General features: G+C 43.4%; 2 pseudogenes; one reads left to right on the top strand and one right to left on the bottom strand.

The window, feature by feature from the left end:
* Positions 1–7,023: 7,023 nt before the first annotated feature.
* Positions 7,024–7,555, bottom strand: LOC127203342 (olfactory receptor 7A17-like; annotated as a pseudogene).
* Positions 7,556–14,476: 6,921 nt separating this feature from the next.
* Positions 14,477–15,421, top strand: LOC127203343 (olfactory receptor 7A17-like; annotated as a pseudogene).
* The last annotated feature ends 213 nt before the right edge of the window (positions 15,422–15,634 follow it).

Genomic DNA, 15,634 nt, shown 5'->3' on the forward strand with positions numbered 1-15,634 from the left:
GGAAAGCCCAGTGACATAAGGCCAAATTCCATCAAGGAATATTCAAAGCCTGCCTCTCTGCCCTACCTCTCTTGTTCCAGTATACATGAGCCGTGTCCACAAGCACCTGGCTGGTTCCCCTCTCTGCAATCTGTCTGCAGGTCTCTCATACCTGCTCCTCGGACCCGAGTCCTCTTTTGGTCTCTGCACCTCAATCCCCCCCCAGCACCATACCGTGCTACATGAGCTCTGCCTGTGTGCTAGGACCCCACCAGAAGAGAAGATTCTGAGCTTCTCCCCATGCCCAAACTGGTCAGGGATAGAGGTGGATTAAAAAGAAGATGGGCTGCTGGTACCCAGGCTCCTGCTAAGTATCAGTCCCTGTCTTGGGGTCTTTCTTCCCTTTGCTTCCACAAATAGTACAAATGGCTGTGCTCCCAGCTAAGGAAGAAAGATGGTTAAATTCAAAGGACCTTGTGCCGCAGTTAAAGCTATGTCTAAAATAATGATGATGATGCTGATTACGACGACGACGATACTGATAATTTAAAAAATTATAAAAAACAGGGAGAGGCTTACAAGATCCCATTTCTACTTGAGAATATATAGGCAGTTTATGGTTGTCTGTGGAGAGGCTCAGGATAAGAGGACGTACTGGGAAAGAGGAAGAGAATCCCATGGGAGTGGGAAAGGGACCGGGAGGGTAACAGAGGTTAGGTGAAGAAAATAATATCACACATAGTTACAAAATGTAACGAAAGCCACTACGCTTGTGCCATTAATATATGGTTCGCAGCAGAGCACTACCTTGCATGATGAATTCTCAGGTTCCATCCCTAGAAACATACAGCCAGAGCCAGGAAAGATGATGGACCAATAAACAGTAGGGGGCGGGGGAGTCCTGCAGATAGATTCCCACAGCCAGAGGTATCACAGATACATCACAAGACTGCGACATGGGCAGCCAGGGACAAATGTGGTGGTTCACGATGAAGAGAGGGGGCGGGGAGGCTGCAGGAAAACGCTGGGGAGGTCAGTGGCCTTAAGACCAAGCAGGCAGCATCCCTTCATGCTGACTGAAGTCCTACCAGATCTGGAGGCGACAGGGGACGCTCCGGGCCGCGCTCCCGCAGACACAGGTCCCGCAGCCCCAGTGTCCCCACCTAGGCAGCATCTGCAGCGGCCCGGATTACAGGGGTCCCGCGTGCACGGAGGCGACACGATCCCCAGGCTGCAGCAGCAAGCTCGGCCAGGACACAGTGCAAGGGGTCCGGGCGCAAGGCGGCCCCAACGCGGGGCTCGGGGTTGGGGACGCTGCCGCGGGTACACGCACCATTTCGGGACTCCGGGTGAGCGGCCCCCTAGGGCTAGGTGTCCAGGCACCAGCGAGTCACACGGCGACAGAGACCGGGTGCAATCCAGAACCCAGAGATGAAAGAAGAAAAACGGCCACAGACGCCAAGATGGCGGGATCAGCAACAAGGGACACGGGTCTGAAGGCCCGCCTCCTCCTATGCGTCCGTGTGCCTAATTGGATAGCCTTCAACCCAGTGCCTCTGATTGGGTAGTGTTTCAAGTCCCACCCTGAGTGACAGTTCATGCTTCAACCCAAGGGTGGATGAAGCCAGAATGACAGGCCTTGCTTTCACAGGTAAATTAAGGCAGGGCTTCCAGGACAGAACCTCCTTCCTATTTGTCTACTTTTAACCTTGTAAATAAAGAATAGATACTTATGAATTGAATATAAATATCTATAAACATTGTTCGCGTACTATGCATTACTAGAAAAGCAAATTTAATTTCGTTTAAGTACCCACTTAAAAAGAAACAAAATAAGCATTTGAATGATTGTAAAAACTACTATTTAAGAAACCAATGTCATAGCTTTTGTTGATGACCTTAGGAAAAAAATCTGAAAACATGCATAATGCATCACACATGCATGCAGAAATATTTTCATTCGCTCCTTGGCTGAGCATGCACAGGCTGTTAATCCGAGTACTCACATTTTGGAGGCAAAGACAGACAGATCTCTGAGTTCATGGCCAACCTGGTCTACAAAGTAAGTTCCAGGACAGCTAGGGCTGCTAAACAGAGAAACCCTGGCTCAAAACCAAACCACAACAAAGAGTCTAAAAATAATTTGCATTCTTTTGGGTTTGCAGGTTATATATATATATATTTTTTTTTTTCCAGCACAGACAATAATCAAATGTCTGTGCTTAAGTCATCATCCCATGAAAGCAAGGGGGATGCATATAGCTGCGCCTGCAAAGAATGCACTTTCTATTGCAGCAATGTAGCCTAGCGAGGGAGTATGTCTTGAATTTGCTCTTAGGTTTTAGTTAAGCAAAGCTGTTTTCTTCCATCTAGAACTGAGATGCTGAGTCAGGCAAAGCCTCACAGCACACATGGATGTCACACACAGCACACAGGGATGTCACACACAGCACACAGGGATGTCACACACAGCACACAGGGATGTCACTCACAACTCAAGTGTCACACACCACAGAACCTCTGACATTGTAACAAAGATTTCCAGAGGAACCTTTCAAATCTGCTGGAGCCAATTTATAAAGGACGAGTGAAATCAGAATGCAGAACCTGGGAGGCAGGCATCAATAATGCTTAAGGCTCCCCAGAGTGATTCAGTGTGAACCCAATTCCCAAAACAACTGCTCCCAAACAGCATTGTCCTTGAATTACGTCCTAGTGGTTTCTTAAGTGTTCTATAAATTTTTCCTGAGCAAGTTTCTATTCTCCCCAGATTGGACAAAAGCAACAGAGTGAGTTCCACTCACGCATAGCTTGGGTGCACTTGCTTAGTCAGTGTTCTATTACTGTGACGAGGCACCATGACTAAGGCAACTCTTATAAAAGAAAGCATTGAACTGGGGTTTGCTTGCAGGTTTGGAGGTTTTGTCTATGGTTGTCAAGGTGGGGAGCATAGGGCACACGCAGCCTGTGCTGGAGAAGTAGCTGAGAGCTCTGCATATGGATCAGCAGGCAGCAGAGAGAGCCCTTGAGCCTGTCCTGGCCTCCGACAGTTCAAAGCCCATTGCCAGTGGCCCACTTCCTCCAACAAGGCCACACCTCCTAATCCTTCCAAGTTGTGTCACAACAGCGGTTGATGACTAACCATTCCAATATATGACCTGAGCCTAAGGGAGCCATTCTTATTCAAATAACAACATGCACCAAATGAGCTTAAATTTCATTTTATGTATTTATCTTTGTTTGCAAGTGCGGGAGTATGAAAGTCGCAGGACAGTTCCCGGGACGTTGTGAGTCCCAAAAACTCAAATTCAGGTCACCTAGTTTGGCAGCAGGTGTTTTACTTGATGAGCCATCTTACCAACCTTCCATGAATTTAACCAGTGTGTGTGTAAGGGCATACGTTAGGGACCATGGGTAACACCACCATTCAGTACCCATGAGAATATGGGGATATGGGGGACAGGACACTGCCACATCCTAGCAGAACAGAGGAAGGACAGCGTCTCTATGGCGGTCCCCTGCATCTTTAAGCGGGAGCATCCCATGCTGCACAGAGGCTCTGCTCTGCCACTGTATCACCTGTCACAGTTTGTCCTCAATGTTATTATTAGAGCACCCAAAGGTGAGAAGCTGGAGAAGAGCAGATTCATGGGAGGAGTGTAGAAGACTTCAGAGCCCATAGTGTACGTTGTCTCCCCCAAATATAAGACATTTACATGACACTAAGAAAACTAAAGGTTGGTGTGGTGCAACACCCAAGAAAAAGAAAGAAGGGCGGAGGAGCCATGAGGCTGCAGCAGATTCTATCCTCCAAAGGAGACCCACAGGGGCGGAAACGTCAGCAGCTTCCTATCCACAGCCGGCTCAGCCGCCACAGAGGACCTGAAGGCTTTGGCTCTGTCTGACACGCAGGAGTGGTTGGTTTTAAAGGAGCCGCCACCGAGATGCCATTAATGTGCACTTTTAGCTGCTGCGTCCTAAGTTCTTCATTAGAAGATCAGAGCGGCATACTGTGTGCCAGCCACTCCCATGCCTGGTATTAATAACTGGTCATTTTAAAGTGATGCCTTTCACATGATGAGAGATTGTTTTGTGTTTTGTTTTATGGAGGGGTTCGGGCTCTTTCTTTTGAACGGGTGTTTGCTTGCTTCTCTTTTTCTCTTTCTCCTTTTGGCTTTGGGGTACTCGGGTGGTACTCAGCACACATGGTAGGTGAGTGCTTTATGGCTGAGCTTCCGTCCAGTCTCCCCTGTGTTCTTTTAAGACGGTGCCTCCCTACATAGCTCAGGGGAGCCTTGGATTCCTGTTCTCCCTGTGTCTGCCTCCCAAGTGCTAGGATTACAGTAGTGCGCCACCACAGCCGATCTTAAACTGAGAGTGTACACTCTCTCAGATCCGGGCTGGCAGTGCTGACTCCTTTTACCCTCACAGCCATCCTATGAGGCATACATTTTAAATCTTTTTATAGGTAAATGAAGTGCCACTTACAGAGGGCAAATTGCTTGCCCAGGATTACACAGGGAGAACTGGGATTCAAATGTAAACAAGAGGAGACTGAACCAAACCCTCCTGTACGCGGCTAAGCCTTTATTTAATCCCTGAGCATTTTGATGACAAACCAAAACGGAGAAATAGTTTTAATTAATGGATTTTCTTGACATAATTTATATATAAATCACCTACTAGGCCATTGTGTTTAATAATTGTATTAGCTACTTTTTGTTGTCATGATAAAACTGTGAGGCTCTGATCCCGAGAGTCTATTCTGGGAGGCCGCTGAATGAGAGGCAGAGGCCGGTTCAATGCAAATGCAAGAGGAAGTTTATTGGTCTGACACAACCGGGTCCACTGGCACCTGAGGGAGAGGTGACCCCCCCCCCCATGCCCCCAGTAACCAGAGCACTGAGTTCTCGTACTTCTCTTAAAGTCAGATTTGTAACAATCCTATTGGCTACTTAACATGACCTTTAATTCTATTGGGTAGTTCTAAAACTGTGCCTCAGCCAGGAGGTATTCAGGGTCAGAGGGGATCTTGCTGTTTTGACTGTCTCCGGGTGGGGGCGAGTGGGGGTAAGTTCCTGTTTGTGCAGGCTAGGACTGTCAGTTCTGCGGGATGGAATTCCTCAGGGCCTGTCTCCTTTTTTGGCCCTGCTTCAAAACGGAGTTAGGTTGGATCTATCAAAACACCACAACCAAAAGCAACTTAGAGTTGCTCACAATTATTATTGTGGCCTCTCCCTCTGGAACTGGGAGCCAAAAGCAACTTCTGGTTTTGGCAACTGTCAACGGAACTGGAGGTGGTGGGATCTGGGAGAGTGAAGGCTAAAAGTGAGGTGGGCTAAAGTCTTGCGCAATAGCCAACGTCATTTAGAGCATCGGACAGTTTATATTTTGAGGGTTATGCAAGCTCTTATGAGCAAAGTTTGCATGAATTCAGGCTGTAAAGACAAGTGTGTAGAACCATTATCTGAATAACAATAAGAAGCGAAATGACTAATCTGAAACAAACTTCACTCTTTTTTTTTTAAACACGTGGGAGGAGCACAAAAGCACGTTCTAAGAACAAACCCATGTTTGGAAGGAAGCCAAGTCACAAGTCTCTTGTTTGTTTTCTTGGAATTTTCTCACAAGCATTCATAATTCTTCTAAAAAAGCTTCATTCTTTCTTTTTCTTTTTTTCCCAGAGCTGAGGACTGAACCCAGGGTCTACCACTGAGCTAAATCCCCAACCCCAAAAAGCTTGATTCTTGAACCGTTTTCTGACATCTAACCTGCCTCCTCGCTCAGCTGAAGATAACGCTGCTCCAACCTTCTGGCTGCTGCTTCGCGTTCAACAGAGTTCGCAGCCCACCCAGCGCCAGCTTTTTCAAATGTGTGTCTGTCGTCTTTCTTGTCTGAATCAGGTCAATCCCAAAGCCATGCAGATCGCGGCGCCCCATTTCTAAATCCCCTCTCTCTGTAACTCTCTTCTAGAATCCCCTGCTTTTTGTGGCAGAATTATGCTTTTTTAAAATTACCATTGCTATGCAATCAATACAGCTTGAAATCTGGTGTGGTCAGCCCTCCAGCACTGATGGCTTTTGGTAAGGTTTGCTTTGTCTCCCTAGGGTTTTTTTTTTTTTTTTTTTTTTTGTGCTTCCATATAAATTTTAGGATTTTTTGTTATGTTTTAGTGAAAAACATCATGAGGATTTTCATATGAATTGCATCGAATCTGTAAATTGCTTTTAGTAGAATTATCATCATTTCACAATATTAATTCTACCAATCCATGAGCATGTGAGATCTTTCTGTTTGACACTTTCTTCAAAATTTTAAAGTTTTCTTTGTGGATATCTTTAATTTCTTTGGTTATATTTATTCCTAGATATATTTAAAGCTAATGTAAATGAAGATGTTTCCATGATCCTTCTCTCAGCATGCGTGTAATGGGAATATAGAGGTTACTGATTTTTGTAGCTTTATTTTTGTACTCTGCCCTCCTACGCCCACTCCATTTAACCCTTCGTATCACATTATTTCTCTTTCCCGCTTTATATAACTTCATTCTGTTTGTTCATCCTTGAAAATCCCTCTCCATTAAAATCCTCCCTTACCATGACCACTTAACTAATTTTCTGACATCTTTGGGAATTCCCAATAAAACAAGCATCTAAATATTCAAAGACAACACCATAAAACTAGAAAAAACATAATACATTTCTCTTTCTTGGTCTTAGTTACCTCACTCAGGATGATTATTTCTAGCTTTATCAATTTATCTCTGATTTTCACAATTTCATTTTTCTTAGCAGCTGAATAATATTTTATTTCCTCTATTGATGGACATCTAGGTTTTTTTTTTTCATGTCCTGGATAATATGAATAAAGCAGCAATGGACATGGATGAGCAAATATCTCTACAGTAGGATGCAGACTCCTTTGGGTATATAATCTCTACATGCATGCTTTGGAACCAATATCACACTCCTATACAAATAGATCAATAAATGCACTAACTTATTTTTGATGTTCTCAGAATAAATCATGTTGGATTGTTCAGCTCTAAATGGCACATCTGTATTTCCCCTTCCAAGGCTCAGGGAACAAATGTAAAGCCATGAAGCCTTGTAACAAGACATGCAGGGCGTTCACTGTCCAGGATACCAGAACCGTTAGCACACAGAGTCTGGGATTCATGGTGACTGTGTAATGCAAGGGCTTACAAATGGCAACGTATGGGTCATAAGCCATGATGGTAAGTAGAAAGACATCCAGTCCTGAGAAGAGTATGAAGGAAAGCATTTGGGTGATGCAGCTTTTATACGTTATGAGCTTACATTGTGATTGGAGGTTCACTGGCTTCCTTGGTACAGTGGTGGAGGTGAAACAGATGTCCACAAGTGACAAGTTGGAGAGGAAGAATGGGCGTGTGCAGGTGAGAGTCTGAGATTGTGATTAAGTTGATGAGCAAGTTCCTAAGCACTGTAACCAGGTACATGGCCAGGAACAGTCCGAAGGGGACAGGCTGCAACCTTGGGTCCTCTGAAATTCCAAGAAGAAATTGTGAAATGTGTGTGTCATTTTTTGGCTCCATGTGGTTTAAGTTACTAAAAAACTAAAAGCAAAACAGAGGGGAAAAAGTAGCAGTGTAATTATATAACTGTATAGAATCGCAACCATGTTCTATAGTCAAGATCTGAATTCTGTACTTCCCCTACACACCTCTGCTGTGGAAATCTCCACTCGCTCTCAGAGTTTTCAGTAAATTATATACTGAAATATCTAAACATTTGACCCATGTGCTCAATGGGTTTTGTCAACTTGACACAACATAGACATTTCTGGGAAGAGAGAATCTTAACTAGGAAAAAAAAAATGCATCCATAAGATTAACCTGTGAACAAGCTTTTCATGCGCTGTCTTGATTGGTGATTGGCATGGGTGCGCCGACACCATGATGGCAGGTGTGTGGTACCAGTCTGCCCAGGTGGTCATGGTATGTATAAGAAAACAGGCTGAAGCTTAGCAGCTCAGGCCCCAAAGAGCTAACAGAATCTTAAACGTTTTCAGTATCTCTAGAGAGTCAGCCTCTTGTTATCTTGCATGTCCTGCAGCATGTATGGCTCTGAAGAAATAACACACTAGGGAAATAAGGAAGAGACTGCAGAATATACCAACCTTTTCACCAAGGGTATGAAAGAAGGCAAAGAACGTGGAGGTGGGTTAGGAGAGGAGGAAGAAAGCTGCTTGTTCATCCTGTTGCTGTGCTTGCCATTTGTTGTTGCTGCTTTGCTGGACTGCTGGACATCCTGAAGACCGAGATTGGTGTTTTCTCAAAGAACCCAAGGACCCTAACCAGCCGGAAGTAGCCCAAGAGAACCCCGCCTCCTCTCTCCACTAACCTTTTTCTCTCCTACCTGCTATTGGTGGAAAGGAGGTAGGAGGTATAAGAAACTCCAAATAAAACAGTTTAAAAAGGGCGCTACAAATCCTACACCTGCAGGAAGGTGGATGAAAGTAGATGGTATTAAGTAAAAGAAACCAGGCATAGAAAAATAACTACAAGCTGTTAGTCAAATGTGGACGCTAACAGACGTTATTGATTTCACATGCATAAAGAGTGAAATAAAGGGGCTGGAGACATGGCTCAGAGGTTAAGAGCACCGATTGCTGTTCCAAAGGTCTTGAGTTCAATTCCCAGCAACCACAGGGTGGCTCATAACCATCTATAATGAGATCTGGGGCCCTCTTCTGGCCTGCGGGTATATGTGCAGGCAGAACATTGTATACATAATAAATAAACAATAAATCATTTTTTTAAAAGAGTAAAATAAAGAGCAGAGACTGGGAGCTGTGGGACAAATTGGCTACACACAGGGTTTTGGATGCAATTCAGCAATACAATTAGATGAGGTGGGGAAGGTTCTGGGTGGCCTGGTCATTGTCTGGCCATACTGTTAGGGAGAGCTACCGTCAGCATAGCAGAATGTTGGTGATTAGTAAAACTTACTGCGGAGTTCAAAACAGGTAGAAAAACTACTTTGAATGTTCATAAGGATAATAAGCAAAAACTTTGAGATGACAGATGAATATGAGAGATATTATAATTATGTCTTTCTTTGTGGCTCTGTCTGGATGGAATCAACTTCATGTGTCCTCAGGAAAACTTCAAGCAACATATCTCGTTTTCAGTGCTCTGCCTGAGGTGAGCAGCCATGTGCTCACATCCTCCCGAGGAAAGTTAACACTACGATTGGAATTAGCCCAACAATGCAGGTCACATGGCCACTTTGAGTCCCCTTTACACCAATTCAGGAGAAAAAAACAAAACAAAACAAAACAACAACAACAATAAACTCATAGCAGTACAGACCACAAGGAGCAGAGTCTATAGAACCTCAAAAGTAAAGTCCTTATCCCTCGGGATAATATGAAGACATCCCTTTAATCATTAAATAGTTCCAAAATTAAGTGTTTGGTTAAAAAAAAAAGGCACATGAAGCCAAGGATTCTATTCATCATGGTTTGGTATGAAGGGATGACAAGAAAGAGGTAAGTAGTTGAAATTCTGGCTAAGTTCAGGAGCTATGTACTCGTCATGAGATCCAGTGAGAAGAGGTGTTTGTTTTTGTTTTTGTTTTGAGACAAGGTTTCTCTGTGTAGCCAGCCTTGGATGTTCTTTAGTCTTAGAGTTTGAGCAAAATTTCACTGAGGGTGTTGGTAGGGTGTCAAGATATAATATTACTGGGAGGCAGATGGCAAAAGACAATCAACAAGAAAAATATTTCACAGTCGGGCATGGTGGCACACACCTTTAATCCCAGTACTTGGGAGGCAGAGGCAGGTGGATCTCTGTGAGTTCGAGGCCAGCCTGGTCTACAAAGTGAGTCCAGGACAGCCAAGGATACACAGAGAAACCCTGTCTCGAAAAACAAACAACAAAAAAAGCAAAACAAAAACAAAACAAAACAACAACAACAAAAACCAAACCAAACCAAACCAAAAAACTTCTCTGTGCATGGAAACATCCCATAGGGAATGATGGTGCTCAGCTGTGAAATCATGAGTGGGAAATGCGCCTAATGAGCAGACACTCAGTGATGTAAACATATCCCTTCTACGTTTGCTCGGCGTGTGCAAACCCTGCCTGCTCAGGACATGGCTGCTTCCTTTGGTGTCACCATTTACTCAGGGAATGAAGCTTGATCTCTTCTTCTCACCTTATCTCATTATATAACTCTTGTCCCCCCTGGCAACCACCTGGAAGAAAACTTAGAATTCGCCACAGAGACCTCCCATCTGTAAAACACCCAGGTTAGTGTGGGAGCATGGCTGCTGTGGCCGGGGAAAATCCCGAGAGAGGGAAGAGTTTACTTTAACTGCGGTTAAACTAAACACTTAACTACAGTCATCTTAGAACCAATGCAGACCTTCTGGAGATGTAAGCTGGCTGTGGCTGTTTACTGGCTTGTTCTAGGAACTTGCTTGTATATTCACCATCATAGAGGGGAGGAGGTGAAGTGAATACTGAACTCATCAGGGCAGGGCCCACATTGATGATGGACTGGTGGCAGTGGAAGCGAGTAAGCTCTGTGTTAAATGTCGCTGGGGTTAATTAGATGGAAAAGAGAAACCCTGTGAAGAGTTGAGAACAAAGTGGAAGTATGTCTAAATTTTGAGTTGGAAAGCGGTTTTGTGTTCCTTTGTTATTATATTGGATGTTTCCAAGTAGCCATAGTTGCACTGTACTCTCCAGTGTGTAGTTTATATGCTTTGGAGTGCTGAAATATTTCTGTTTTCTTACCTTTGAGCCTCTCACCTTAGTCAAGATGACATTTACCTACCTTGAACCATCTCCTTCTGTTCCCCTTTAATGTATTGTCTAATTTTATAGTGATGCCATTGCTTTCTGAGTTTTTATATGGGAAATAGAAGACCAATGTTATTCTCCTTTGATTTGATGGCCACTGGCGCCATTTTATTTTTAACCTAAGCATTGAAGCTTTTCTGACACCATTAAGGTACAACACTGTCACGTTAAACGTGTGAGTATCCTGAGGTCATCTTTTAATGAGCTTCTGCTGTGGACCACACAGTGGGGGGAATCATGGTGCCTTACGTTCTTTACTGTTTGGATTATTGCCATGTAAATCAGCAATCTGTAATAGGAGCACTTGATTTCTGACATTATGATGGTCTTTAACCTAGTTATTGACGCAACATTCAATTTCAGTTAATCCTGCTTTTCTTTCTTCTTTCTTCCTTTCTTTTTTTAACTCACAGGATTTTGTCTGTTTTCTCCTGTGCTGTTTTTTGCTGTGCCCCAAATTCTTTTCTTTCTATTCTATACAATTCAGACATATTGACACAGCACATTGAAACTTCAAAAGTAAACAAAACAACGGGACCCCTGCTCTTGTGGATATATTCCTTTAGGAGGCTAAATCACAGCACAATAGAATAAATGATGGTGCAAGTGATACCCTAGGTGTTAGCAACGCAGAGAATCATGGTCCATGTTCTGGAGGCATCTTTGCGTGTTTTATGGAGCCATAGGCAGGACCACAGTATGCCCCTTTGGATCTGGCTGAATAATTCCAGTTGCAACACACAATAACACCGTGTGTGTGTGTGTGTGTGTGTGTGTGTGTGTGTGTGTGTGTGAGAGAGAGAGAGAGAGAGAGAGAGAGAGAGAGAGAGAGAGAGAGAGAGAGAGAGAGAGAAATAGAGAGAAAAGATCTGCCTTGTGTGATCTTGTGCATAAAAAGTATTGTTACTTATAGTTCTATGCCTGCTTGTTTGCTTTTGATCCTATAGAAGGTGAAAGGTTACTTGGGTTCACCATGGACGCTAAAGAGTTGATCATAAAAGCAAAGAATAGAATAAATGTAACCAAAACAGCACTGTGGGGGTAAGACTGTGAAAATCTTAATCAATCAGGTCATGGGGAGGGGGAAAATACATAATAAATAATAAACTGCATACGAGAGATCTGCACAAGATCAAGTCATACAAACCCCAGCACACAAAACAGCACCCCGAGACGAGGAGCCAGTGGCAACCGGCAATTGATTGATAGCTGCTAGAGGAAAGAGAATCAGTCTTTTTTTTCTTTCTTTCTTTCAGATTTCACCCCTGAGAAGCTACCCACGATGCAGTAGATGACCTCACAGCCACATACTTGCAGCACTAAGCTCAGTTGGTGGGATTCAAAAGAGAGACAGTAAGTTGGGAGGTATATGGAAAGATTCAGGGGGGAAGGGAACGAGGATGCAGTTCATCGACACAGATTACATATTGCACGTATGAAGCTCTCACTCACAACAAAAGATCATGTATAGGGTATTTCAAAAGACACTCAAGGCCTCTGCATATTCTTAGACTAAGCCAACAGTAAATGGCTGAGGTAGATTGTTAGTTGTGGTGCTCATGATGCTCAGGTGCATGCGCCACTTCTTCATGTCGTAGTCCATAAGAGCGTTCCATCCCTATGCTGCAGCGAAAGTGCAGCACAGATTCCAGTCAGTCATATTTATACAGAAACTGTATAGGGGAAAAGGCACTTCAAATATTTAATAAAATATTTAATGAAACTTCTATAGTTGTTTGTATATTTCTTTTCCGAATTTTTGTTTTATTATTATTTGTCTAAAAATTGTTTCCATACCATCTATTTTCCCCAGATTTCCCCCAGACGCCATACTTTTTTTTTTTCTTTTGCAGGGGAAGGGGGAAGGGGAAAAGGGGAGCTTGTTTAGTTTTATTTTGTTTAGAAGTTATTTGTCTTGCTTCATCATTTGTCTATTCTTATCTCTGTATTTTTCCAGAATGCAAGTTCAGCCACCTGTTGTATCACTCAAAGATATTTTTTAATTCTGTATTTTAAAAGTGTTATTTTTGACATTTCAACATTTTTTTCCTGACCTTCTGGAAGATATGGTTGTAGTCGGAGTGCTGATGAAAGAGAGTTGTTTTTTCTTCATTATGAAGTCTCCAGAAACACATGGCCTTGTAGGACTATCCCACCCCAACCCCAACCAAGGCTTGTCTTATCTCTGTGCCTTCCCTCCCCCCATGCCTTTTTACTGCAAGTGTGCTTTTTTCTTTGACGTGTCAGCTTTCTATCTTTCTTGCAGACTTACATGTCCTTTGGCCTCCCTTCCTGCGTCACCCAACATCACGCTTACATGTGTTCACACACATTCACATATTCATTATGGGCCAGCGTCCACACAAAAGGGAGTGACCTCACTTAATATTAGACTGCTCAAGCCCGTCCATCTCCTTGCAAGAAACACATTTTAAAAGCGGTGGCTTGCCTGATGTATTTTCTTTCTAGTCATGTGACATAGATTAGGAGGGCATAGTATTAGTGTGGTCCTCATGGACCACAGCGTGATAGCCCATTAAAGTAATGGATGCCAATAACAAAAACTGCATTTCAATTTATAAGAATGTGGTGATTGTGCTTATAAACTTGACAGGATATAAACTAATCCAGAAAATAAATCTCTGGGCGTGTAAGAGGGGGCACTTTTAGATTGGGTTCATTGAAGTGGATAGGATTTCCCTAAATGTGGGTAGCACCACTCTGTTGAAGCCTACATTAAAATGATGAAAGTGAGCCGAGTTCCCCTATCTGTTTCCTGATTGTGGATGTGATGGGACAAGCTATCTCATGCTTCTTCCTGTAGGCCATGGCGTGCCTCAAAACCAGGGGCAAATAATGTTTCCTTAGGTTGGCGTCATTATGCATTTTGTCACTGCAGTGGGAAAATAACAAATATGAAGGCGTCTTTGCAGCAAGTTAAAAAATGAAATTGTGATAGCGTTTGGCCAGAGAAACATCATGGTGTCTTGATATTTCAGCATCCATAAAGCCATGCTATCCTGCAATATGCTCTCTTGCCCATTCTTCAAGTCACACTTCTTCAGGTTAGACTTACATATTAACACAAACACCTCCTTGGGGCACCTCATTGGCTGTTCCTTGTGCAAAGCACATACCCTTTTAGGTGCCACAGCTTCCTTATTATTTTTCTAGAGGTCTCTTTTGAATTGTGTGTTGTTTCTCCCTTTCTTCCTAAAATGCCCAGTACTAAATAACACTCTCTATATACCGTCTTCTATGTAGCTTTATTTTCTTTCATAGTAACCTGTTTTTATTTTCTTACGTTATTTCAACCTCATTTGATTTTTAGAAATACTTGCATTCTGCACAGATCATTTCTTTCCTGGGCATTGCCTACTGCTTGATCATAACTAATTTACACTCCCCCAAAGTAGAAGAAAGCTGGCATGCAAAATTCATGACCTTGTGGGAAGAGGCTAAGTCTGGCAAGAGGTTTAAACAACAGATATGGAAAGGTTATAGGCGATTGCAAATCCCATTCATATTTAAAGTCTGGGAGTACAAGTCTTGGATACAGGATATGTGTGGCAGGGTTTCTGTAAAGTTGTGCAATTGTGTCACATATGTTCACACCCTCTCTCTTTTCATTAGTCACATGAACTAATGGGGCCAGAGAACAACTCACAAATTTCATATTTTCTCCTTCTGGGAATTTCGAAGAACCCAAGACTCCAGCCCTTCTTATTTGCGCTGTTCCTAGTTATGTACTTGGTCACCATGCTTGGAAACCTGCTCATCATCCTGGCAACAATATCAGGCCACCACCTGCACACGCCTATGTACTTCTTCCTCTCCAACCTATCCTTTGTGGACTTCTGCTTTACATCTACGACTGTCCCAAAGCTGTTGGTAAACATACACACAAAAAGTAATGCCATCTCATATAAGAGCCGCATTGCCCAAATGCATTTCTTCATACTCTTTTCAGGGTTGGAAATTTTTCTGCTGACTTTGATGGCCTATGACAGGTATGTGGCTGTCTGTCACCCTCTGCATTATAATGTCATCATGAGCCCTCGACTCTGTGTCCTCATCCTCCTAGCATCCTGGGTCATGAATATCCTCCACTCCACAACACAAAGCTTGATGACACTGCGTCTGTCCTTCTGCACAGATTTGGAAATACCCCACTTTTTCTGTGAACTTAACCAAGTTGTGCACCATGCTTGCTCCGACACCCTTCCCAATGATGTGGTCATCTATTCTGCAGCTGTGCTGTGGGCTTGCTGTCTCCTGATGGGCATCGTCTACTCTTACTCCAAGATAGTTTCCTCCATTCGTGCGATCTCATCACTGCACGGGAAGTACAAAGCATTTTCGACCTGTGCATCTCACCTGTCAGTTGTCTCTCTATTTTATGGCACAGGCCTGGGTGTTTACCTCAGTTCTGCTTCGACGGGAGACTGACGGTCAACTGCAAGAGCCTCCGTGATGTACAGTGTGGTCACCCCCATGCTTAACCCCTTCATCTATAGCCTCAGGAACAAGGATATAAAGAGGGCTCTGAGAAAATGTTGGGATGGGAGGAATAAAGGAGTCCTTTTCTGAGGTGCTGAATATGACTCTGTGCTCATATGCTCACGCAGCTCTGAGCTCTCTGATGGAATCCTCAAAGTAGAATATGCTTCTCTCTGTTTTATCACTGGAATTTCTCATTTTACGTATAGAGAAGCTGCACTCACTGTGACATTCATTCCTCTCAGTTTTGGCCCTTTCCAACTTACCCAACATTATTTTCTAATACTCAGAACCCTGCTCCCC

Source organism: Acomys russatus, chromosome 19 (genome assembly GCF_903995435.1).
Source record: "Acomys russatus chromosome 19, mAcoRus1.1, whole genome shotgun sequence".
Taxonomy (NCBI): Eukaryota; Metazoa; Chordata; class Mammalia; order Rodentia; family Muridae; genus Acomys; species Acomys russatus.